General features: G+C 40.3%; 1 protein-coding gene across 3 annotated transcripts in view; it reads right to left on the bottom strand.

Annotated features, from left to right (window-relative positions):
- Positions 1–25,136, bottom strand: part of GRB10 (growth factor receptor bound protein 10) — a 147,036-nt gene that overhangs the window by 110,251 nt on the left and 11,649 nt on the right. Inside the window, exon 1 of one of the 3 annotated variants that reach the window (XM_054058563.1) lies at positions 9,095–9,144. The exons of the other annotated variants lie outside the window; for them this stretch is intronic. The gene's annotated coding sequence lies outside the window, so the exon portion shown is untranslated. Of the gene's footprint in view, positions 1–9,094; positions 9,145–25,136 lie in introns of those variants that run through there. 3 annotated transcript variants of the gene reach the window in all.

Here is a 25,136-nt window from a genome sequence, read left to right as displayed (position 1 = left end):
TGAAGACATTTCATCAACTTATTATTGAAAACAGTTGGAGAGGGGAGACCGAGAAGAATAAGATGAGGTGATGAGGATTTCAATCAACTTGGAGTAGCAAACATGAACATTTGCTGTCTGTAGCCTAGAAAACATGTTCAACCTGATACTTCATTCAAAAGCCCAACACAACTATTCCCAGGCTGGATGGCTCCCCCTTTATTTCTACAGTTCAATAAAAAAGAAAGCCCCTCTTCACACCTAGACCCTAACCATTTGAAGACTGGCTCTCGCCAACTGAGGCTATGTTTTCAGTTGTGGAAAGAAAACATCGAAATCTGAGAGTTAATTAAGATGACAGCCACTTATCATAGAATCATTTAGGTTGGAAAAGTTCCATAAGATCAAGATCATTATGCAGCATTAGCCTTCAACACCTAGTTACACAACTCTTCTTTATCCTTTCCCACCTGCTTTTTCTCTCATGGCTTTAGTCTCATGCAATATAAACAACAGAGCGTCCCATACAAATCTGCATTTCTTGCATTTCTTCTTCTGCATGACTATTAGAAGAAATTTTATAAGATTAGTAGTGTTCCTTTTAAGCATCACCCTCATGATCAGATCAAGCCTGAAAAGAAATCTACTGCACACATATTTAGAGGTGCATACGACTGAAGAACTGAATATGCAAAAGAGAAGGCAGTATTTAGTCAATGTCAAAAAAAGTGATTTTAAGTGCTGCTTTATAAAGAAGGAAACAAAACTAAACAAAAGCACATAAATATATAAAGCACTATTTGCTGGTCCCAGCATTTCTCCTGGAAACAACCTCACAGTACAAGACAAGTGATGCCACCTACAAGCAGATGAAAAGAGGGTGAGTGAGGGAGAAGGAGTAGACTGCAAAGCAGAGCCAGAACTTTTACACCTACCACAAGCAAGCTCCTGTCTTGTTCACTGTTAATTATCAATGATGTATTCAAAACAAAAAGTCTGAGTTTTAAATAGGCTACCCACTGCTTTCTAGTAGACATGAACTGTCACTAAACTAAAGCTCCCAGCAAGATTTATGGGAAAGCCAAGTCATGGGCAAGGATAAAAGACATCTTGAGAAAACTTATCACAGAGGACTTGCAGCCTATGGTCCACATAAACCACACCCTCATCAAGGAAGCTTTATTTTGTCTAGTTCCAGGATAAATTTGGCTGAGATATGGTAGCCTCCTTCCCTCTATCAAAAAGGCAGACAGCCTCCCAGGAGATTCTTTCCAGGAAGGAATCACTGGGCTTCTGCATATTTCCAAAGGTAACTCTGTCTGTGGTTAATTCATATAGCCAGTGACATGCGGAGGAAAACGGGTTTGGCAACAGCAAGTTTGAAAACCTGTTTAACCCAATACGTATTAAATCCAGTTGCTTATTCTAGATATTTTTCCACAGCATTTACTAAATTTTAAAACTCAAATCTTACAGATTCACACTGGGGGCCAGAGGGGACAAAGGAAAAAGAACACTTCAAACATCTAACTCCATAGGCATGATATCCCAACTTGTACTGTTGCTAATCTTGAAACACAAAAACAGCGGTCTACAGTCACCTAACTCCCACTCCACACTTAAAAAGTTTGCAGTCAGTTGTTAAGGGGATCTGAAGATTTAATTTTCAAGCAAGATTTGCCTCAGTCACCCAGTCTGTTCTGGGAGAATTAAGTACAGATTTATAGAAATCCCTTTTATCCTGGCTGACGCATGCCAAAAAAAAAAATAAAAAAAAAATAAAAAAAGAAGCTTTTGGGGCGTACAGTTTTCTGTAAGTGAATGTGAAGTGAAATTCGGCAAGCCATTGGAGTAGATGTTCTGCAGTTGGTATAACACACCAAGAACTAAGATAAATGTACTATTAACCTGTAAATCCACAAATTTAAAAAGTTTAGGTAAAGGGATAAGGGAAAAGAATTCAGCCCTTCATTGCAACAGTTTGTTTATTATCACTTCAGTATTTAGACAAGAGGAAAAGGCAAATATAATATTAGGTTATTTAGGACTAAATAACCAAATACTGGTCCTCCTCCCAACGCTTCAGGAAAAGGCAGATTCACTTATAGCAAGATAGACTAAATATGTTCGTAAACAATACCAGACCAATTTGTCTATTCTAGGGCGTGCTGCAGTTTATGCCACAGCCCCATTACACCAACGGAAGATCATCAATTACCTCAAACAATAGTTGGAGTCAAGACTGCATAATTTATCAAGACCCATTTACTTCACTGCTACATTCCTGCGTATTCATTTGTTAACACCACAGAAACAGAGGAAAGCAATAATCTCTAGATTATATCATTCCTAGTCAGTCATACATGAATAGTGATTTAAGACTGCATCTCTTTTGTCTGTCTAAAAGCAGTTTATCAAAGTAGTCCTACCCTGGGAATACAAAAAGCCTTTCCTTACCTTTAAGGTCTAAGGCCCTGTTATACCATATCACCAAGTAATAAGTCTTATAGGGACACACCTCTATACCAATTCGTGTCTTCAGCAGATAAACAGGATTTCAAAAGAAAAATAGATCAGCTTCTTTGCTATTCCTTTTAAACATGATTTTTAGCATGTCAATTCTCTTCACAGACTGTAACTGCATACAGACTTAGATATTCCTTCCAGGCAAGTTGAATGGCACAAACTGCAGAGAGATATTTAAGTGTCAAGGTTCCTGTCCTTTCCCTAAAATGCCTTAGATGAGGGAGGGAAACTCTAAATTGTAAACAGAAAACAACCTATATAGTCAATCGCTGTTTCAAAACTCAGGACATCCAGTGGTGAGAACAACCATCATGTAGCATCAAGCCAGACACCCTGTGCACATTCAAACCCAAGTGACTTCACTTGCTTCTGTTGGATTAAGAGGTCTTTCTTGGCAGAGCCCTTGAAAGCACAGTCACGATAAACCAGATTTCCAAAGTCCTACATTTTGGTATGATATTCTCTAGCCTAAAGAATAGTCTGTTATGAGGTGTAGCTTTGATATCTTGATCTCTCAGAAGTGTTAAACCAACTCACACCATTTAAACAAAGATGGATATTCATACTGCATGGAAAACATGGCAGGTATGCACCCTGGAGACTATTGCTGTTCTCAAAGAGTTGTTTCTAGTCACAACCAAATTACCCACCTAACCAGCAGATTATCTATTAACGGCAAATTAAGCCTGTCACCAGGTAGGTATGCTTTTTGATTTATCGCTTGCGCTCTGCATATTCCCAGCAGAGGAAACTATCTCACCCAGCACTCTGGAAGCACAGACAGCCTACGCACCTACAGATACTGCGGTAGGAAGATAGCAGGGGTATGGTCACTCTGCCAATTCAGGAAGTTTTCCAGGTTCTACATGTGCCATCTGTCAAAGTCGTTAAATTCAAGAGAAAAATAATTTTTAAAACGCAATCACTTGTAGATTACTTAGGAACAGGAGAAAGAATATATATATTTTCACACATATTTTAACCTGTCAGAGTTGCAAGACAAGCTCCAGAGCTTTTGAAAACTGAACTTATGCTCTTTTATGAAAGGTAACTTAAAAAAATATGTTGAGTAATATTCCCTTTAAAGTCCTAGGCATTTAATTATTTTTCTTCTGTAACATTCTGCTTTCTGTAACTAAGCTACTACTACAGAAGAGGAAGAGGGGAAAAAAGCTTAAATATAGCCTTAAATTTTGACCTACTTGAAGACCTTTCTCCAAGACCTCAGGTTTAACATACAGGTTAAAAATCTCTCGTCTCTTCTATGTATCTTTCTCTCCCTCAGACATCCAGTGTCACCACTTAATTTCTCCCCACACTATAGCATTAGGCTTAGCAGAGCAAACCTAAATTTTTATAAGAAATTAGAACAAAGTCTTAAAAAAAAAAGAGTTAATAAGATCTGTCAAATAGTTTCAATATAATGTAGTTAAATGGCTGTGCCTACGAAACCTCTATACACCAACACAGGTCATAAGGATATATACACTTACACTTTCTTACTAGTCTACTCCTATTGCCATAGTTGCAATGGGAATAAGATTTGGATATGAGCAGCATGAGGCACACCAGTGAATTTTCTGTATTTGAAAGACCAGACAGCCAATGGTGTCCACAGCTGCATTTAAAACGTGGGACCCAAATATGCTTTTCCATGAAAGAACCAAATCTACGCAACTTCTCACAAGAAGAAACCCTGACCTCATGGGCTAGAAAGCAAGTGATGCCAGATCCCATAGCTGGCTGGACCAAGGAGATTGGATCCTTGGTAGCACGTTTGCAATTAGATTCCATTATAGCTTTAGCAATCAGTACATGTAAGTATTTCTAAAGCAATTTAATCTATTTCGGTGCTGGTTTCAGGTGCAGACTGTGTCACTTTTAAGGGGGGTGGTCTCCACCCCCAAAGTGATACTTGGTCAGCAGGAGTCAAAGGTTCATGAGTGCATGCTGGAAAACACAACCAAGACTCCTACTTCAAACTACTGCTGGCAGCTTCCTAGACAATGCACAATATAGAGGACTGGATTCATCCTTTATCTTCCACTTCTCCGTTCTGCTCCCTCCAAACATATGCTTACTTCTGCTCCCAGCTATGAATGTCCTTCCCCACACATAAAGTCTCCAGCTCTCTCACAACAAAAAACTATATTTGGGCAACTCCCCTTCAAACAAGTTATTTTGCCTGATACTCCAAAACACCTCCCCAAAAGACTCCAACCACAAAGGATTCAACAATGTTATCACTGACATCCTGATGGCCTACGAAGATTAGTAGCAGACAGTATTTAAGAATCCTTGCAGATTCCTTGATTTCTTTCCACTTTCCTTGCACAAGTTGACACGCGTACATACATTTTGTTACACAGACGTACCCAAAAGGCATTTGCAAGTCTATAACATAGAGCAACTGCCTGACTACAGTAATACTTTTAATATATCTTTGAAAACAAAGCATTGTTCTAGTTAAAATTTCAAGTGAGTGTTGCGCACTGAAATGAAAAGCACTGTTCAAAATATAAATCATCAATCAAAAGCACTTCAGTTACATCCAAACACTCCCACGATTCCATACTAAAAAATCTGGTCTTATAAAAAAAGAGAATATAATTCTCTTTGCCATTCTTAATTGCAAAGCTGTTAGTCTAAATATTACACCTTGTAAAGGAAGCCATTTGCCATTGTAATTTTGCCAGAAAGTGAAGAATCTTGGCAAAGGCAATTCAGGCTTTTGAAAGCCAAAACAGATACTTCAGAAGCAGCACAGAAGAGTTGATGCCATCCCACTTTAAGTCTTGCCAAATAAAATTAAATATTTTTTTTATTCAGCATTTTTTTGTTTCCCGAAGCTGCCTAAAATTCTGAAAAGGCTCCCTAAGACTCATAGCCTGTGAATTCATGTTCACCTGCTGAGATCGCAGCTTCGTTGACAGCACAGATAAAAATGCCTTGGAGAAACACATTTACTTTGCACCTAGTCCATTTAAGTAAGGATTCTCTCCCTTATCCCTTAAGGAAGTATTCCAGTTTAAAAAACAAACCTGTAATGAAGCTTGCAAACATTTATTGAACTCTGCAGTTTTACTATCTCCCTTGATCACTTGAAATCCTCTTCTGCCTCTTAATATCTAAATCCATAGCTTTGAAGCAGGAACTTTGACAACTAAACAGACTGTACCTGAGTCTAAACAAAATGTTAATTAGAAATTGAAATAAAGAACTATGTAGCAAATAGTACACAATCCCATCAGCAAGCCATATGCAGAATTAGGGCAGGTCCATAGATGCATGATTGGGACAAGAGATGCATAGTGACGCAGCCAGAGGACAATTTCAGCTGAAAATGCCACAACTCGTGTCTCTAATTTTGTATACACATTTCCCCACGACATTCTTCATTTCCAGGGAACTGACAAATACTGCCTGTCATCGTCTGTGTTATTTTCTTTCGTGTGTGCGTGTATCCCCCCATCTCTGCAATCTAGTCACATTTCTCATAACACAGAATTCAAAATTTTGTAATTTTGGGAAGTTGTCTAAATAATTATTTCCTTCTGTTATTTTAGGCTTTTATTATCCAACCTGAAGACTTACAGTGAAGTTATACAACAGTTAAGATGATTTAATAGCTTGTTACTGCCAAGAACAGGACAGACATCCCACTCTCTTCATCAGCCCTTGCTCTGCTTTCTTCCTCCACTTCCTCCCAGCAATTTCATGGCACTCCCTTCTCCCTCTTTTGTACTGTGTACGGTCCTTAATGAGTTCAGTTGGAAGGAAAAAAAAAAAGTAAAATTTTCTGTTGTTAATTAACTCATTTGTTTTGCTGGGTTAAATTTCTGCTAAGGAAGCAAGTGCAGTAAACCTAGAGCTGACAAGCAGCTCGGCTGGCACAACGTGAAAGGCAGGGCAGCATGAGCAAGAGGGGAAAGGAACAGGATCACCCCTTCCCAGTCGTGGCAAACTATTACAGTGGCAGAGGCAACCTGCGAACTTTCATTTTCTTTGTTTACTGCCATTAGGAGCTGGCAAATCTTCCCTACTCCACGTCCGTGAGAATTACTGCTTTCCAGGCATCTCACAGAAGATAAACATTTGCTAAGTCTCCAAACAAAATATAAAGTTGCATTTTCTAAACGACATTTACTTTCCTCCCCTGGTAGAAAATCAGTTAAGGTCTGCTTTTGTTCCATACTTGCCAAAAGCACCCCTTTCTGCATCCAACACACTAGTAAGCCTCTCCATTTTCAACGTGCCACTGGTGTGAATGGTCTTTCTCCCTGCATAGAGGTGAGACTTGAAAGCCAGACACCCCCAAGCCACAGACTAAACTACACACACAATTATTTTCTTCCTAACTGCTATACCTACAGATCAAGTTCATCAGCCTCTGTACAATGCATTTTTGTTGAGAAAGTCAGATCATTACAGATTCTGATTGAAACCACAGACCAATCCATGTCCCTACCTCTAAGCATTACACTGCAAAGGTTTACTGGACTCTCTCAACTTCCCGATACTAAGGTGACAAGATAGTAGGATGTTGCCCACAGCTGCAACCTTTACAGCCTCCTGACAACACTTAGGAAAGGGAATAGTTGACATTTATATACACATAGGCCTGACAGAGGAATTCTCCAATCATAAAATAATCTACAGAACCTATATATCTTGTTCCCAGTTTCCGTTCCCTCATTTCTCTGGAACACGCTTTCATTTTTGAACAGAATCTTCCAAAGCATGCAGAAGCCTTTCCTCCTCTTCTGACTGATGCAGAAGCCAAAGATACATAAAAAAGAAACAAAGAACAAAAGGCAATCTTTTATCAAATGACCCACTGATCAGTTTGTTGAGCATTTTAAGTCTGTTTCATCCAAACGATCCATTCATCAATCATTACAGTTATTCACAACCTATTTTTCTTCGCTTGGATACTTTTTTAAGAGCAATCTTCCTTCTCAGTAAGACTTATGCAAGGGACTCAGGAAAGCACCTCACTAATCCTGCTACTTTTTCCAACACACTACTAGCTACAGAGCACTGGCCATAAGACTGACCTTAAAACTAAGACCCATACTCATGCACAGAAAAGAAAAAGCAGAGGACATCCGTCAATACCATCCACATTCCTCCTTAGGTCTCTCCTGAGCTCCAAAGCTTTCAGGTGAGTCAAAATACTTTTCCTGGCTTTAAAAAACACATCATTGTAGAACAAGGACGTTACGACAGGTTATTCATTTTGATGATTTACAGAGCTTAATAGCAATAGTTAACAGAGTAAGTATACGTGTGTCACTTGCTGTCCTCTTCATACAAGATTTTTTTGAAGAGTTATTAACTAGGATTATCAAAAGCTTTTATTTAGACAGCATGGTTCATGTTTTTAAAGCAAATCAATTAACAGCAGCTTTTACAGCTATCTATAATTTATGTTAGCGAATAAGCACTGGTTTATTTACATTGTCTAATACCATATAAACATTTGAAGCTGAAGGGCAAGTTAAAACATTTCAATTCAAGCAGCATACTACTCACTAAGATGAGATACCATAAGAGGTACACTTAAGTGCACAGGTTATTCTCAATATGCTTCTTGTTTGCATGGCTAGTACACTTAAAAGAAAGTTTTTTTGCTTAGCCTCTGAAAAAAAGTTATATGCTGTGAGCAGAGATGTAGTGCCCAATATCAACAGTACAGTAACCCACCCTCCAAAGAATTTTGCAGTGACGCATTCCCAAATATAGTTTATTCTAAATAATTCAACTGTTCAACCACAAATCAGGTGAAATGCAGCACAGGAGTAAGTAACAGCAGTAAAGTAGTAAAAATAAATAAGCAAACACGTTTTACCTCTCATGCACAGCAGGGCAGGAGTTACCATAGTATACCTGGTAAGCAATAACCCATTAAAGTCATGAGTAATTCAATCATGAAAGCAAGCCCTGGACTACATCAACCACAAGCAGATGGCAGCCAACTCTGCTTCTAGTTGCAAAGAGTGCAAGGAGGCAACTCTAGCAAACACTAGGTTCCTCTCGAGACAAATGGAAAATCTCACCTTATTCAAGAAAGCTATATTGAAGAAATGCAAGTAATGCAAAGGATAACCCAAAGAAAACTAAAGCAATACACAAACACGATTGACTGGAACAAAAATTGTGCCATTCCAACCTGGAGTACACAATTCGGAGACTGCCCTGAATCACTCCAATGCAATGAAGCACCAGCAGTGCCAGCGTATACTCAGATGTAAAAAACTACTTGCACTTTCACGATACTGATGTCATAGATACTTTGCGTATTTTAATACTGTCTTACTCACAAATCACAACAATCTCTTCTTAGAGCAAAGAGACCATTTTGTAATCTCAGATGCATTTGCTGGTATTATGCAACACACAAGCTCCAAATCCACGGGTGGCTTACAGTTAGCAGCAGGCAATCAATGATGCAGCAGTGCCTAGCTGATTTTCAAGACACAAGTAAAAATTTACTGGTGTTCTATTCTTAAATACAGGCTGGAAGTTTTTAATGAATAAATTAATTAATTAATTAAAAGAAGATAGGAAAAGCAAAAGTCTTTCTTACTCCCTTATGTTTTTCAGTCCTTGAACAGTTTCAAGCTGACATCTCAAAAGTAAGTATGTTGACCTACTTGTAAATATACCACCCTGGGACAAACAGAGCATAGCTTTTCCAACCAAGTGTAAACAAAACAGAAAATAACCTTACAGAACAGGTTAATATTTTGTAGAAGGGTTAATGTGTTAATGTTCAACAGAAAGCTGAAGTCTGGCCAGCTGATCACATGTTCCATGTGCATTAGTGTACATTATTTATTGCTATTAACTTGCACCTGCAGAGCAAGGAAAAAAGAGAATATTCCTCTTTTGATCCTGAAAGTCACAAGGTGACCAAAATCACATCTTAATGAAAACTCTGGTGAGGTTGCAAGTGTCACAGCTTCATCAATCCTTTCAAAACTCAGTGCTGGAAAGCATTGCAAAGAAAAGTGAAGTAATACCACCCAGGCTTCATAGACTCTGTCAACTTAATTAGAATGGTATTTTGGCAGCACCTAAGATTACATATCGAAGGCTGGGTAGCAGGCCAAATACTTGACTAGAAAATTTTGCCAAGCCACCTACATTAAGAGCTACTTCCCTGTTCTTCCACGATGCCATGAAGGAGATCTGTTGTTTCAGGCCTCATAAGACTATTTAACAGAAGCATGAAACAGTGAATGTCACCAGCACTGAAGGTTAACTAGATATGTGTTAAACGAGAAACACTCCTAGTTAACCTTCAGACTACAGAGCCACTGAAGAGGAACATTTGTTCTCAAGGGGTGTAGGCTCCAGATGTAGCCAAAGTGCCTTCCCTACCTAACACTGTATTTTAACCCACAAGACACCTGTAGTACAAACTTGGAACCCACCCACGGGTTCTATCCACATTCTCCCACCCCCGAGGTTGTCCAAATGGTACTGGCAGCAGTAGAAAGGAAGGAGAAGACAGTACATAAGCATCCCCATACACAACTTCATTTTATAGTCCTGCAGTACACTGTCCACAGAACAAATCAACATCCAGGCTACGTCCAGAGCTGACCACAACTCTATTACAGGATAGGAAAGAAATCACATACCCTATTATGTGTACAGAGGAAACATATGCCCCTGCACTGTCTCATCAGTCAGTGAGGAGAAACAGGCATTCCTTACATGCAGGTCATCTCACTCCAAGGCAGCTATCTAGAAGAGGTCAGAGCAAGCTGAAGTTTAGACCAGATGATCTCAAGAGGCCCCTGACAACTTACACAATTCAGTGAAGCACATCACTAGAGTGCCCAGCTGCTTCCACTGACAACACCAGCCATTTAGAAGACTGGCTCAGATGCAGACATCCATAGCCTGAAGACTCAAAACCAGCTAGAGGAATCCCTCCCCAACATACAGCACTGTAACTTCAAACTCTCAGCACCTTTGGACAAGACTGACAATCACACCAGAAAAGTCCCACAGCATTCCCAGACTTAGGCTCTGGACTGCATAAATTGATCCTGACAAAGCTTCAGCTTCCCCCAGCGACTTCTATGGTTTAATCTCGCTCTGTGCGCATGTGTACATAAACATATATTACACACACTTACATACACATATCTGAACTCAACAAGGAGATGAAAAGCTTCTTTTGCAGCAGCACAATATGCAAAAGATAATCCCTCCAGTCAGCATAGGAGATTTCAGTGTTGTGAATGCTCCATCTCACAATCAATCAATCAATAAATAAATATCTAGTTCAGTTCTTTCCAAATTTTCCTTTGTTGAGGCAGAGATTCTGTTTATGTTTTGCTCTTCAAAAAAATTCTCTCCCCTCCCCAAATATACTGCAGTGTAATAAAACAAAAAGATCTGTAAAAAAAAAAGCACCAAGAAAGCTCTCTTGCAAAGGCTCTCTGAATATCCGAAGTTCGAAATTTCCAACTGCCATTCTCAATTGATGAAATAACAAGTCAGAAGTTTGTTACTTTGTATTTTGATCTATTAAAACTCACTCATCATTAATACAATCAATTTGACAGATGCATCAGAAAAGTCTCAATTTTCATCTCAGCCCCCCTAATTAGCAGTACTACTTTATTCAAACTCAGTTCTGCATAAAGAGATGGCTTCACACAACCACCTAATTTGACTTTAGACAAATACCACATGCTTTCATGCTACTTTCAGTTATTGGAAAAGGACAAAGATTTCTTTCATCCAAGGCTCCAATACTTGCAGATCCCAGAGCCTTTAACATCCTCCTCCTCCTCCTCCTTCAGTTGTGCAGCAGTATCACAGAATATGCCATCCATGTCCAATACTTTCACCTTACTCTCAGGTAAATTACACTATGGCATGGAAATAATCATGTTTTCCTGCAACGTCTTTGCCTATGCATCTTTTCTAGTCTGGTAAGTCAGCAGCCTAAAATAAGCACCAGAATTTTCACGAGGACTGTCACATTTAACTAATTAGAACCAAAAAGGTTTCATTCACAACAAAACAGAAGCAAAAGTTTATTAAAGCTGGATGGCTCTCAAGAGTCAGGTTTGAAAAAGTTACTTCACAGGAATGAAGCGTTCTTCTCCATGGCATGGGAAGACAGCTATGGTTCCCAAAGAAGCTCCCAGTTGTAAACCTTCTCAGCATCATCTTCTAAATTGTAGGCATGCCCTCATACTCTGTTCCAGCTGAATTACAACAGCACACTGGCTAATAACAGCACTCTGAGCAGTCTCAGTGACACTCCTTGGAACAACAAAGTAAGCGTAAGGAATAATATGGGTATAATTTCCTACAACTGTAAGTAGCAGCACTGGCCACTTTCCTTGCAGCTGGTGTAAGGAAATGCAGGGTAGCAGAAAACCGCTATCAGTAGATGGGGAAATTTGAGTAAACCAAGGAACATCACACCTGAATTTCCCCCTTGGTCTGACAGATAGATAGACATTGCTGTTTTCTACCAGACTTTGTTGATAGATACCTAACAGTCTTTTGAAACACCTCCCTATCTTGCAGGTTAAGCCTTTTAAGGTTTAATGTCTCATGAGGTTAGTTTTTAAACACAGAAAAAGAAGTCTTAAGAACAGCAAAGTCACTCCACTTTTGCACCAAGTCAGAACACAAATTGTTCCCTCTGTAGAGAGCACATGTGACAAGAACGACTAGGCTTCAGCTCCCAGCAACTGAGCAGCACCGAGGTTTTCATTTTCCGGAAGGAAGGTGCAACACATCTGCAGAACAAACAATCGGCAAAGTTAAGAAATCATCCTGTATAGTCAGACAAAATTAAGTAAATATGTGATTCCTAGTTACTGTAAACCTTCTCCCCGGTGTTCAGTGACAGGATGTGTGGGAATGGTTCTGAGATGCATCATGAGAGGTTCAGACTAGATATTACAAAAGATTTCTTTTACTGAGAGTTGGTCAAACACTGGAACGGGCTTCCTAGAGAGATGATCAATGCCCTAGGCCTGTCAGTGCTTCAGAGACATTTGGATAATGCCCATCCTAATAAACTTAAATCTTTGGTCAACTCTGAGTGATTAGACAGTTGGACTAGATGATCATTGTATGGCATTTCCAGCTCAAAACATTTTGTTCTACTCATAGGAGAATATCTTTTTATACCAAAATGGCTTTATATGAATTAATGCTCCTAAAGCAAAGTTCAGGACATTCTCTTTATCCTGTAAATTTTTCCTCATATACTAGCAAAATGTCCACATGCATTGTAAGTCAGTTTTTCTAGAAACGTCTGTCTCTGAACACACTTGGGCGCTCTCTTGCCATCAAATTTAAGGAGCTTGGGGATGTGGGGGAAAGAGTCAGTTGAGACACAGTGAATTATCCTTCAGTTCAGGGGGTTAATTGCCATGCCCGAGTTGAAGGGCTGACTACATCCCATGTCCTTCTTGGGAGGCATGTGACCACCACTGTCATGGCAAGGTTCACAGTGCCCCAAATTTTATACAGGATTACCACCCCTCATCCTGCAACCTCAGTTTCTCAGCCTGCAGCTCTTGGCCAAACCACTATTTGCACTGACCACTGGTCATTTGCACTGGTTGGGAAGGGACCGGTTAACAGTATGAATTTCACAAGCCCGCAATTACAAAACAGATATGAGCAAGCATTCTGTTGGCAATTAGAGCTCCAGCTTTATTTTATTTATTCTAGTATAAGTAGATGTTGCAGTTATTCGAAGGTTTTCACAACCTTAATTGTATTGACCTTAATTGTTGTTAATCTTTCCCATGAAGTGGAGACAGACAGACGCCACCCATATTTTGTGAAGATAGTGTCCTGCGGGGTATGAGTAATAAAAGACAGTATTGTCTGCCTTCTCCCTCCTGTGTGAAATACAAGGGTATTAGGATTGGCCGGCAGCATGGAAGAAAAAGAACGAATAAATGACTCAGCTGTTTTATTTATTTTTTCAGAGGATACATCTGCAACAGGATTGCGCCATGACACCGGTATTTCTCTCCCCTCCCTGGAAGCAAGTGAAGCTTCCAAGTGCCAGCTAAGGAAGAGCTGTATTTAGACTTCATGACGCCTGAAACAGCTGATACACAAAGTACCTTGTCCACTTCATTAACCATCATTCAGGCTGTAGTATTAAGAAGCGAAGTGTTGAGTTTCACGGGGCAATATTAGGTTTCATAAACAACTTCTCAGACTGGACAAGAAAGCAGCATTTCCCAATGCACTAGGAACACCGCAAACGATACACAAGAGCTTCACAGGTCTTTTCCTTTGCTAGTGGTAGGCTTGCTTGAGACTTCTTGCTCATGCATGGGAATTTTGTATTAATCTTTGTGCTACAGAACTTAGACACCTAAGCTTTCTAACCCAGAAGTACATTCCTCTGACTTTGTTCTGCCAAATGTACTAGAAGATATTAACTTGGTGTCCCAGTAACTTGAGAACCTGCAACGCTGAGGAGGGACACTGAAGTTCAGAAACAGAACACAGGATGTACTGATGCTGCAACAGGCACTCCCCATAACCTAAGGCAAAAGCCCTAGAAGTCAGGATAGTAAAGATCAGTTTCACCTTTACATTTACCTTCAAACAAATGCCAAGAGTGAACTTGGACATAAGGCTGAACACGAAGACCAGACTGGAATGGTATCCAATATCATTTCTAATACAAAATGCAGTATATCAAGTCTTTCCTCCCTCTTATTTCAAAACTCACCTTAGTTGCAAACACCTTCAAGGTCTGACAGGAAAAAAATAAGGACCACTTTTGTTTTAGTTCCTTAAAAGATGTTAAGTTTGGTCACCAGGAAAACATAAAAGAAAACAAAAAAATCAATATCAATCTGCAAAAGTTCACCAGGCACCATATTTTTATGTGTGACTGTGTCTCTGTGTGTGTGTATATATATACACACACATAAACACACTAAGTAAATGCTGATACATGATATTTTAAGAGCAACATAAAAAGACTGTAATAAGTTGTTAGAATAGAAAGAATTCAGCCAAGATTTCTAAGGGAAAACACCAAACTGCCAAGCTGTTAAGTGCCATATATACACTATCACACCTAAATTGATTTGGACACAGCACGAAAGATGGTAAGTCAGATCACTTTTCAGAAGTGAGTGTGAGGTAAAAATCAGGGAACCAAAAAAATCAGGAGGTGACGACTCTACCAAGAGAACTAGTTAAAACTAAATAACATAGACATGGATAATAAATAAGATGGCATGAGGAAGAGTCAGTATAGCTTTTGCAGAAGTTATGATTCAAACCTATGCAAGGTTTGAGCCACTGTATGAACAAAAACACATTTGGACATTATCCCCAACTAGAGACTCTTAAAAGGACCTTAGCTGCTGCAGTTGCAGGAGCGGTTCCCCCCCTTAACACCAGCTGAAGGATAAGAACTAAAGGTGGGAAAACACAGAACCATACAAGAAGTCTCAAGAATGACTGTAGCAGCCTTCTTTTTCAATATATCCATAAACTACCTGAAACCTGACAAACAAGGAGGTGAAACAAATATTACTGGCAGCGTGACCTGCTCAGGCATCAGAGCTGAAGCTTCACACAAAGCACAGTGGAATGATCTCATGATCACAAGCAAATGGGCAAACAAAAGGGCAACATTGCTTTAATTTCCACAAACTCAAGTCAGCATGCAAAAAAGGAGAAGAAAAAAAAAAACCTGTGTGTACCACTGAAGTAAGAGTCAGGAGTCTAAAAGTCTTGTTTGAAAGTATCATCTTAGGAGAAGAAAAAAAAAAAAAAGGCAGACGAGACCTCACAAAGAAATACAGTATTAAGAATCACGGAATTGCCAGAAGCAAAGGAGAATCATGACAAGTCATTAAACGAAGGACACACCCATTTCTTGAAAACTGTAGGCTGTTATGACACTAATAGGGTGAAATAGAATCAGAATGAATACCGAGAACAGGAATTCCTACAGCAGAAACACACAGACCTGGATCACTAAGCACAAAGAAGAGACAGTTGAGGGAGAAGAGGACAGACATATAGCTGGTTATGGAGAACCCACATTAGGTACCCAGAGAATGACTAATCCCCTCTCAAAATAAAGAGGTAGATAAGAGATCTGAAGTGCACAGGAAACATGAAAATAATTCCCATGTGGTGACTGGACCTATCAGTGTGTTAAAATAATAATTTAGGCTAAGCACTGGATAAAGCCTGCCACGGGATAGTGGCTACAGTAATGGAGATGCACAGTGCCGCACAGCTCACCATGAAGCAGAAGGAATACTCCATGAGCTCTCCATTCAAGGCATTTCTATTCCCAGCTGCTGGTCCTAAGTTCTTCTGCTCCAGGTTCACAGCCCCCTCCAGAGACAGCAGGACAGAGGGCTGCTTGCCCCACAGCTAGGCTCAATAACATAGCCCTTTCACATGAACTAAGGTCCCAATTCAAATTAACATAATTAATTATATTTTTAAAAAAATAATAATTCTTGGCTGTGAATTGTGGCCCTAGACATTAACCTAACAGGGATGGTGAAGGAGAGCTGGAAAGATAGCCACATCACAGAGGTCCAGAATCATAATCTCAGCACCACCACACTGCATCCTCCAGAAAACACTGCATCAAATTAACAGATCTGCACCTTTAACAATTTGGCACAGAACTTAAATCTACAGTTGCTAGGCATCCTCCATGTAACATTTACTTTTAACAGCAAGTCCCACAGGCTGCTGCAGTATGCAGAAGGTAGAATACATGTAGCTTGCAAGTTGACAAGCACATGCCTAAACACTGACTCTCTATAACACAAAGCACGAACCACTTCACCAGAGCGCCTCTCCCACTTTTTCCATGGGGATTAGTGATATCCAGGATGCAGTAAGGCCCACTACAAAAGGTGTGGTTTCCATTATGAGCACTTAGGAACTCTCTTCCTTCGCATTTCAGGCCAGGACAAGAGCAAATCAAAAGATAAGATTTTTAGGAACATTAAGCTTCCTGCACAAATGTAATGAAGTCCCCTTGAAATCACAACGTAAGCCCATCAACCTACTGAAAGCTGTTAAGAGACCACAGCTGAACAAGGCCTTGAACGCCTCTTATCAGCTTCTTATTTTGGTTAAAATGAAAAGCTGGTTTCAAAATAGCACGAGAGTCACAACACCAAAAAGATTCTGCCTTTTTCATGTTCTCAAAATAGAATGCTAGAAAGACGTCTACAAAAACAGAACTTTTAGGTGCATTTAGCTTTCATCTCAAGCATCAGCACAAGCACATCCACTGCAGCATTTGCTTAAGACTCCACAAATCACTATCTCTGATGAGCAGCAGACAACTGGGACCAAACGCAGCTGATCACTTGAAAACCCTCCAAGACCAGAGGATTTGGATGCTGGAGGGTGCTTGCTCCTTCCCTACATGCCCAGCACACAGAGAAATTCAGATTCCTCTAACACACTTCACTGAAATCTAAGTGATCTAATAGAAGGTGGCAGCAAGCAGCATCACCAAAAATAAAACCATCAGAGAGAAACTACTGAAGTGTAAAGTAATGCTTTGTCTCAGGTGCTTAAATGTGCAATTTATTTCCACTGTACTTGATATAGGAAAGCAAGCAGCAGAAGCACATTTTGGGAAACATACTACCTTTTGCTTTCTTCCTAGCAGGCAAACCAGAGGAAAAGTGACCATCTTCAAACCAGCCCCCTCTGCTCTTTGGCTACGCAGATTCACCCTCGCTGCCCTTCTGCAAGGCAGGGTGAAGTTTGCTTGCTGTGACAAGGAGGGCACCTTGCAGCTCCTCACCTCCCACTCCCTGCATTCTAGGAATTTCCTGAGCCACCACTGGAGGATTAGGAGCTGTAATGCTACTAAACATTGCAGTATTAAAATCTGAACTAAAGCACACAGTCTGCCTTAAGAGGGCGATTTATTTTTTTTTTTTTTAACGTCTGGAAAAGCATCTGAGGATCAGAGAGAGAAAGCAGCATCAGAACTGGCAACTCCGCAAGCAAAACAGCAGAGTTTAGTTGCACATTGCAGCCTGCCTGCTACTTCAGATTACTGACTGCAGAGCAACAAGTTATTCTCTCCCTAATTGGGTCCCAGTCTAAAACAGTCCCGTTATTTTTAGTACAGTACTTAAGTATCTGAACTGTGCCCCGAACTGCCAAAGCTGGCATGCATCCCTGGCCATACCAGGAATTCCGATATTAAACAAGAACACACACGCCACATAGCCAGGCTGACTTTTGCTCTTCTGCGTTGTCTTTAGTGGGTTACTTTAAAGACTTTAAACACTAACAGCCAGCCAAAAATGGCACAGGTTTATATGCTAATTCTGCATTTAAAGCCTCTCTACCAGCTACTGTGTGACAGGAGAATCAACTCAGCAAGGAAAGAGCGAGAACTGCAATACCACTGATCAGTTAAAGACACAGTCTGCTCTTAGCAGGGATGGGCAAAGATATAAGATAAGAATGGGATTATTTCACCTCTGTTTTGCTTATTATGAGTCCTTACAAGTTCTGATGCACTGGAGGAAAGGAGAAATCCAAAATGCATCCTGCAACTCATGCTTCTTCCTTCCCCTTCCACAACGCACATAAGCCATGGATAAATTTAAACTAGTCAAGAAACAAAAGCCCTGTGTTAAATATGTTTACACAAACACAGAGAAGGAGGATTATGTAAGCTCTGTCTCACAAACAATATGCTGCTTCTACAGAAAAAATGAGAAGATCAAAGCAAGACTTGTGCAAGTTTCCAAGTCAGTCTTCCCACCTTCCATCAAAGGGGTGACAACCGTCCTGCAGTATGCTAATTCAGGAGCATAGAGAGCAGAAAAAAATCTGAAATAGCCGAAGGCTGCTCCAACAAAGCCTACCATGGTTTACAGTCACTTACCTTGTGCTTTCACTATAAGGTCATTTTTCTTAGACCAGGAAGAATAAGTTCCATAAGGGATTTACTCTACCCTTTTACAAAGTACTTTGCAGAATAGAAGTCAACTGAAAGCTTTCGGGACAAGATCCTAACCTGAAAGATGGTTGCCAGCCAACAAAAATTTGCTAGTCTCTATTACCACTAAACCATCTGTTCTTGAAACTGTACGTTCCTTTTCAGAAAGGTTCTTATTTTGCGAACAGTATTAGCATTCTTCACTGCCTCCACTCTGTAAACATCCCCTTATCCAACATGCTTCTAAATCCGATGGTGACACAGGACCAAGCTTCTAGTTTTTCAAATTATTATCTAGCCATTCAGAGTTCATCGGTATATTTCAGTACTTTCTATTTTAAACTATTCTAGTTTCAGACAGCAGTAGAAGCATTGTATATAAAACCTTACATGGCTTCTGAATTATGATTGAGCTGATCAGGGGCACCAACTAAATGATGTTCTCAAATCCAAACCTGACAGAACCAGCTGAGGTTTCAACCTTTTGGCACTTGCTTATTAACCATTTTAATGGGTTGATTCCAGATGAAAGAACTTGCCTTTGTACACAAAGAGAGCTTTCTGCCACTGACTTTTCTACCTCATCTCCGGTTTTTAGCTTTCAATTAATCCTCAGACCCAAGATGTTTAAGTTGTGCTGCTGCACATACATGACCAAAAGCTAGCAAGTTAGTTGTTCTCCCTTGCTAGCTAAAGAGGTCAGGCAAAGTCCATTCATCTGCACTCCGCTAAAAGAGCAATAGCCTGAAGACAATTATTGCAATACCAAAATAAGCAAAGGTGAAGTAAGAGACATCAAAAACTCATTCTGTAATTCCACAGCAATAAAATAATGATTAAGAGAAAGGTCAGTTACTCACTTTCTCAAGAAAAATTGTAGGTAAGAAGGCCAAAACAAAAAAACAAAATTAATACTAGTGATGATAGTATAGATGCGAGAAAAAAAATCCATTGACTCAGTAAAGATTAGATGAATCAACTTTCTCTCAGATGGTCTTCATGGAATTCAATCATGAAATTACTGAACAGTTTGGAGGTTTCTTAAGGCTTCAAACCATTAGCAGCTATTTTTGCAAGTTCATAGTGGATTGACAGAGAATGGCAAACAGCGATATTCTAAAGAAGTGGGAAAAGAAAAGAGTGGAAAGAACCTGAAGAATTATAGTTGTTGCTTATTTGCACGTGTTGCCATTAAACCCACCTGCTAGCACCAAGAATAAAAGACTGAACTCAAAAACTGATGGCTCATGGACAAGCCAGGTCAAATCAACTCAACTTCATATTATGGCAGAACTATACAGTTTAGTAACACAGGAGCAGCAGACACTGAATCTTGGCATTAGCAAAACAATGGCAAAAGATTCCAGCGACATTCTTATGAGAAGTCTGGAAAACTTTAAGAGTTATCAATGCAAATAGTCATCTCATGGCATATTTAAAAGTGACTGGGTAACTACACTAATTTATCGATTGCTTGGAATGAAAAAAATGGGAAGACTCACAAAGTAGAATGACATACTTGAATAACCTCTGCAGCTATCTGCCCTGGTCCCTATTATTCTAATACTAATCATCTAGATAATAAAGGAGAAAATGACACTCATTAAACTTGGGGAAGCTGCCAACTTAAAGCTGCCAGTTTGCTGGAAGATTGAATTCAAAGCAAGTTCTAGAAACTGGAAAGATCTTTGTTGAGAAAGATGCAAATACCATATAGGAATGTACAGAGGAACATATGCAAGAATCGTGCTGCAACAGTTCTGTTCTACTCGTGGCTGATAAAGCTTCCAGCACGATGCTGTATCCAGTCTTCAGCAAATTTCAGAAAAGATCAACTGGAAAGAATCCAAGCAAAAGCAATAGGAACATCACAGAATTAGAAAAACATGACATCTGGGAGGAAAAAAGAAAAAACAGAATGAACTGGAGCTCAGCCAAAAGAAGAAAAAATAAGGGTCATCAGATATCTTTCAAATATATGAAAGCCTACCGCAAAAAAAAAAAAAAGTCTATTCTCCATGCCCACAACTTTAAGAAGAAGAAACAGAAAGGTTTAAAAAGCAACAAAAGATTAAGGAAAACATTACCCGGTGGAGTGGCAGGGAGGGCGTGGTGTGAGGGCACTGGGAAAAGAGGAAAGAAAAACACCAAGTCAAAACTGCTAAAAGGAAAAAAAAAAAAACCAAGTCAACAGACAGACTGACTGGGGAGCACATGGAGTTTTCCCATCACTGTCACCAAACTGCCACAAAACCCACAACTATACTGCAACTTTTCATTGACTAGTTGACCTTTCTCAAGTCCCCTTTCCAGATCTAGGACCATCATATAAGAAAAATAAGCTTAGCACAGATGTGCTGCCTCCTCCTCTTTTTATAAGGACATTACACGAAGTGAGAACACCAACTAGCTGTATGCCAAATGTAATCTTCAGAGCCGAAATCCACCTGGAGTATTGTGTCCAGTTCTGGAATTCTCAGTGTATGAACTGTTGAAACAGGTCCAGAGGAAGGCTACAAAGATGATCAGAGGGCTTGAGCACCTCCCATACGAGCACAGGCTGAGAGAGTTGGGCTTGTTCAGCCTGGAGAAGAGAAGGCTGTGAGAAAGCCTTGTAGCGACCTTCCAGTACCTGAAGAGGTGTACAAGAAAGCTGAGGAGGGACTTTTTACAAAGGAAGACCTTATAACAGTCTTCCAGTACTTGCAAGGGTCATACAAGAAAGCTGGAAAGGGACTTTTTACAAGGGCATGTAGTAATAGGACCAGGGGGAATAGGTATAAAGTGGAGAGGGGCAGATTTAGACTAGACATTAGAAATAAGTTCTTCACAATGAGGATGGTGAGGCACTGGCGCAGGTTGCCCAGGGAAGCTGTGGCTGCCCCATCCCTGGGGGTGTTCAAGGCCAGGTTGGATGGGGCCCTTGTGCAGCCTGATCTAGTGGGAGGTGTCCCTGCCTGTGGCAGGGGGGTTGGAACTGGATGATCTTTAAGGTCCCTTCCAACCCAAACTGTTCTATGATTCTATTAAACACTTTAAAAAAAAAATACAACAACAAAAAAAAAAAACCTCTGTAAACCTTACGTGTTAAAGTATCTTTTTTTATAGTCTAACCCACGTACTTGCTTCTGATGATACAAGGATCAATGTCCTAACATCACAAACAAACCAGAACCTGACAGCAGAGGTGCACGAGGCCAACACCCTGCGGAAAGCAGGGCTGCTCTCCAGCCTCACTCTGGAAGGCAAACAGCAGAAAGACAACTTTGACTATTTTTTTTTTTTTATGCTTAGCCACAATCTATGAGCTGTAGATCAAAATCTTACGGTTTCAATGGCTATCAGGTTTTTGAAGGGTACAAGGAGTGGAGAAATTTCTTCTTCCAGAACAGTGTGGAAGAGAATCATCTCTGCATGATTACCGGCAGCACAATTAACTGAAGTCAGTACCATAAGGTGCAACCCTAACATTCTGCAGTGTGGCATTAAAGCTTACTCAGTAGCAAGCATCTGAGGGGGGCTGGGAAAAAAAAAATAAATTAAAAATCCCGATTCCTTTAGTTTTTTTGTTTTTTTTTTTTAGCTCATGTACCTACCGGTGTATTCCAAACTGCATTTGCGTTTGTTCTCATTGTGCAAAACCTCTGGGAGTATTTATAGGAAATGAACTCCGATTAGACATAACTGCAAGCATTATCACCTTATTCAGCCAAGTTTCCCTCTCGAGTTCCCCTCCCCACACACCACCGTTTTGCCCCCACCATTTGCATCAATGTAAGTAGCTGGGGACACACATTCCACAAGTCTCACAAATCCACTACTTCTGCGTACAAGATTTAATTTAGCCTCTAACCATGCAACTGGAAGACATTTAAGCATGCCACAGAGGCTTAAGGGAGGCTTTGGAATTGCCTTTGCTTTATATCATACTGTCTAAAAGACAGTCATTTGCCATCTTTTCCTCAGTAGCCAGGAGTAAGATGCTGATGCAGGGATAAATATTTATAAGGCTAGCTCATACAGTTTTCCTTATATCTTACCAGATCTAACCCCCCCGCTCGCTTAAGTAGGAATTACATGTAAATATCACAGCAACAGTGAGGAGGATCCAAGAGTGAAGATCAGGTTTCTACACACGGGAGGGGCCCACTGTGGATTTACAGGATTAGCACCAGTGCCCTTCCCTCGCTATCAGGAATGACTGACTGCTCCCTACTTTGCATCTTTACAACTGCAGATACTGAGATCTTGGGAATACAAGGCTGACAGCCCACAAATGCAAAGCACTAGTCGCTCCTAAAAAGTGACAGGGCTGGGAAATTAAAAAGAAGGACAAATAAAATACTTTTTAATAAACCTACAGCTACTGATTTTGTAAGTCAAGACAGTTGAGCAGGCATTGCCATTTCAGAGTTCAGACATGCCACTGTTTCCATTCAGAGGAGAAGCATTTTTGCACAGGCGCCTCACCATGTGGTAAACCCTGGAATCCTCAGCTGTCCAAACGGCCACCAGACCACAAGACATGGCAAATAAACATCTGCTCAAAAGTGACACTTGTGGTTTAGACCAGGACTGAAGTCGGGCCAAGTTTTAGATGTGAATTAGCTACCTGTATCACAAGCAGGATGTTTACTATGCATTGTGGTATAAATACTCCTTCTCCCCCAATTTTTTTCTCCTTCCTAACATTTCCTCTGGCTTTGAAGAGGCAATCATCGTCTCCGAGAATTTAATTTCCACAAGCTAGGACATGGAAGTCAATGCAGAGCATTGCAGCCATCGCACAGGCAAAACACAGTCCCCAGAAACAGCAAGCTTTCCCATACAGACACCCAACAGCAACTCCAAGAAAGTGTTAGCATTACTCTGAAAAGATAACTGTTATCAGTAATCATTTTCAGAGCTACAATCTAGCCATGCTCTGACTTAAGAAACTCCCCCATCTATCACATCATCTTCACTTGAGGGGTGGAAGGGAACAGCCCTGCTTTGTCTTTTCTCTTCATCGCACTACAAATACTTACATGACTATGTGACACCATTTGATTCCTTCTCCTCTCATATTGCTGAGGAGTGGGTGCGTTGTGAGGGGGAAAAAAACCAAAATCAAGTTGACTAACAATTTGAGAGTTATGTCATTACTGCCTTTCTTCGTGCCTTCACTTCCAGGCTTTCAACATATCTCTCAAACTCTTTTAAAGTAGCTTTCCCTCTCCTCTCCCCTCCCCTCCCACTGCTACAAAACACACAAATGAGCAGAGAGGTCAATTTGAACATGTGCGCCAAATCCTCAACAACGGACTAGAATAGTTTCTTATCTTTTTTTATTATTATTTTATACATAAGTATCACAACTAAAAAAAAAAGTGCCAATCCTTTTTGGTTGGTGTTCATTTACATCCAAAAGCCACGGTAAATTTACATTCTTAATTAAATTTTAGGTCTTTAGTCTGTGTCTAGTTTTTCCTCCCTAACCATGGGATGGTTCAGTCCTTTCTTACAGGATGCAAAAGGGCAGGGAGACTTCGAAGTGCTCCCTGGTGGAAGATGACATGGCAATTCAAAGGTTTAGGTTAGGTCAGTTTTAAGATACAGCTACTTTGGGCTGCTCTGCCTTGGTTTATACAAATCCTGTTATTTCTTCATTGACCAGACAAATCTTTGGGGAGATTACAGCCATGCTGCAAAACCATCTTCATTGATTAAAACAAACATTTGTAATCCAGGATGCACTGAGGCAACAAGGTTGTAAACAGATTTCTAATAAAAGTGGCAGAAAGTCATTAAGATTCATTTAAGCTACCTAGAGTATTTGGCTAATTTTAAACTGCTGATGGATTTTAGAGGCAGCATCTCAGATGAAAGTCACTTTTAATACAATACTTTCAGTCCACTGGTTTTCTAGGGACTTCATTCAACAAGGCTAAGGCATCAGGTAGTGAGCTACCCCATCACAGCAGTACTTTTAAAAGGATCCCGGAAGACCACAGGAAGACATAACCTGAAGCTTTCTCCTCCAAGCCCCTCAGCTTCGAACATAGCCACAGCCCTGCAATGCTTCCACACTCCCACCGAGCCCAACAGCCCCCCAGCCCACCTTGGAACAACGGCTCCCATTCTACACTCCAAAACAAACGAGGCCGGCATACATCCTCTTGCTGAAAGGCTTCATAGTAAAGGTCCCAGGGTACCAACAAAGCATAAAACGCACGAGGGATGGGCCACACATTGATCTGCAGAGGAGATATACTTATCTCAGACTCTATAAAGGGGCTCTATGATATAGTAAATATAGTCAGAATACATTAAACTAATAAATTTCAATTGCAACCATGCTGACGATGCCTTTACCCTGACCTGCAGATGGGCGTTTGTCCCATGAGAAGCAGCACATTCTGTCTTTCACCTTTTCCCTCATCTTCCCACATGAATAGTCAGCTTTATCTATGGATCAATCATAAGGCCTATGCCAAACTCCAGCATACCATCAAACTACGTCAATGTTCAAAGATTCTTCATGAGCAAGTCTTCAATATTCACAAGATATTCCAGAACCACAAGATATTTCTGTCCCATAGACACAGTCTTCACCATGAAAACCTCCTTTAACTCATGGTGTAGGTACAAGCACATGTAAAGCACAAGC

Source organism: Cuculus canorus, chromosome 2 (assembly GCF_017976375.1).
Source record: "Cuculus canorus isolate bCucCan1 chromosome 2, bCucCan1.pri, whole genome shotgun sequence".
Lineage (NCBI taxonomy): Eukaryota > Metazoa > Chordata > Aves > Cuculiformes > Cuculidae > Cuculus > Cuculus canorus.
This window is presented reverse-complemented; position numbering and strand designations above follow the sequence as displayed.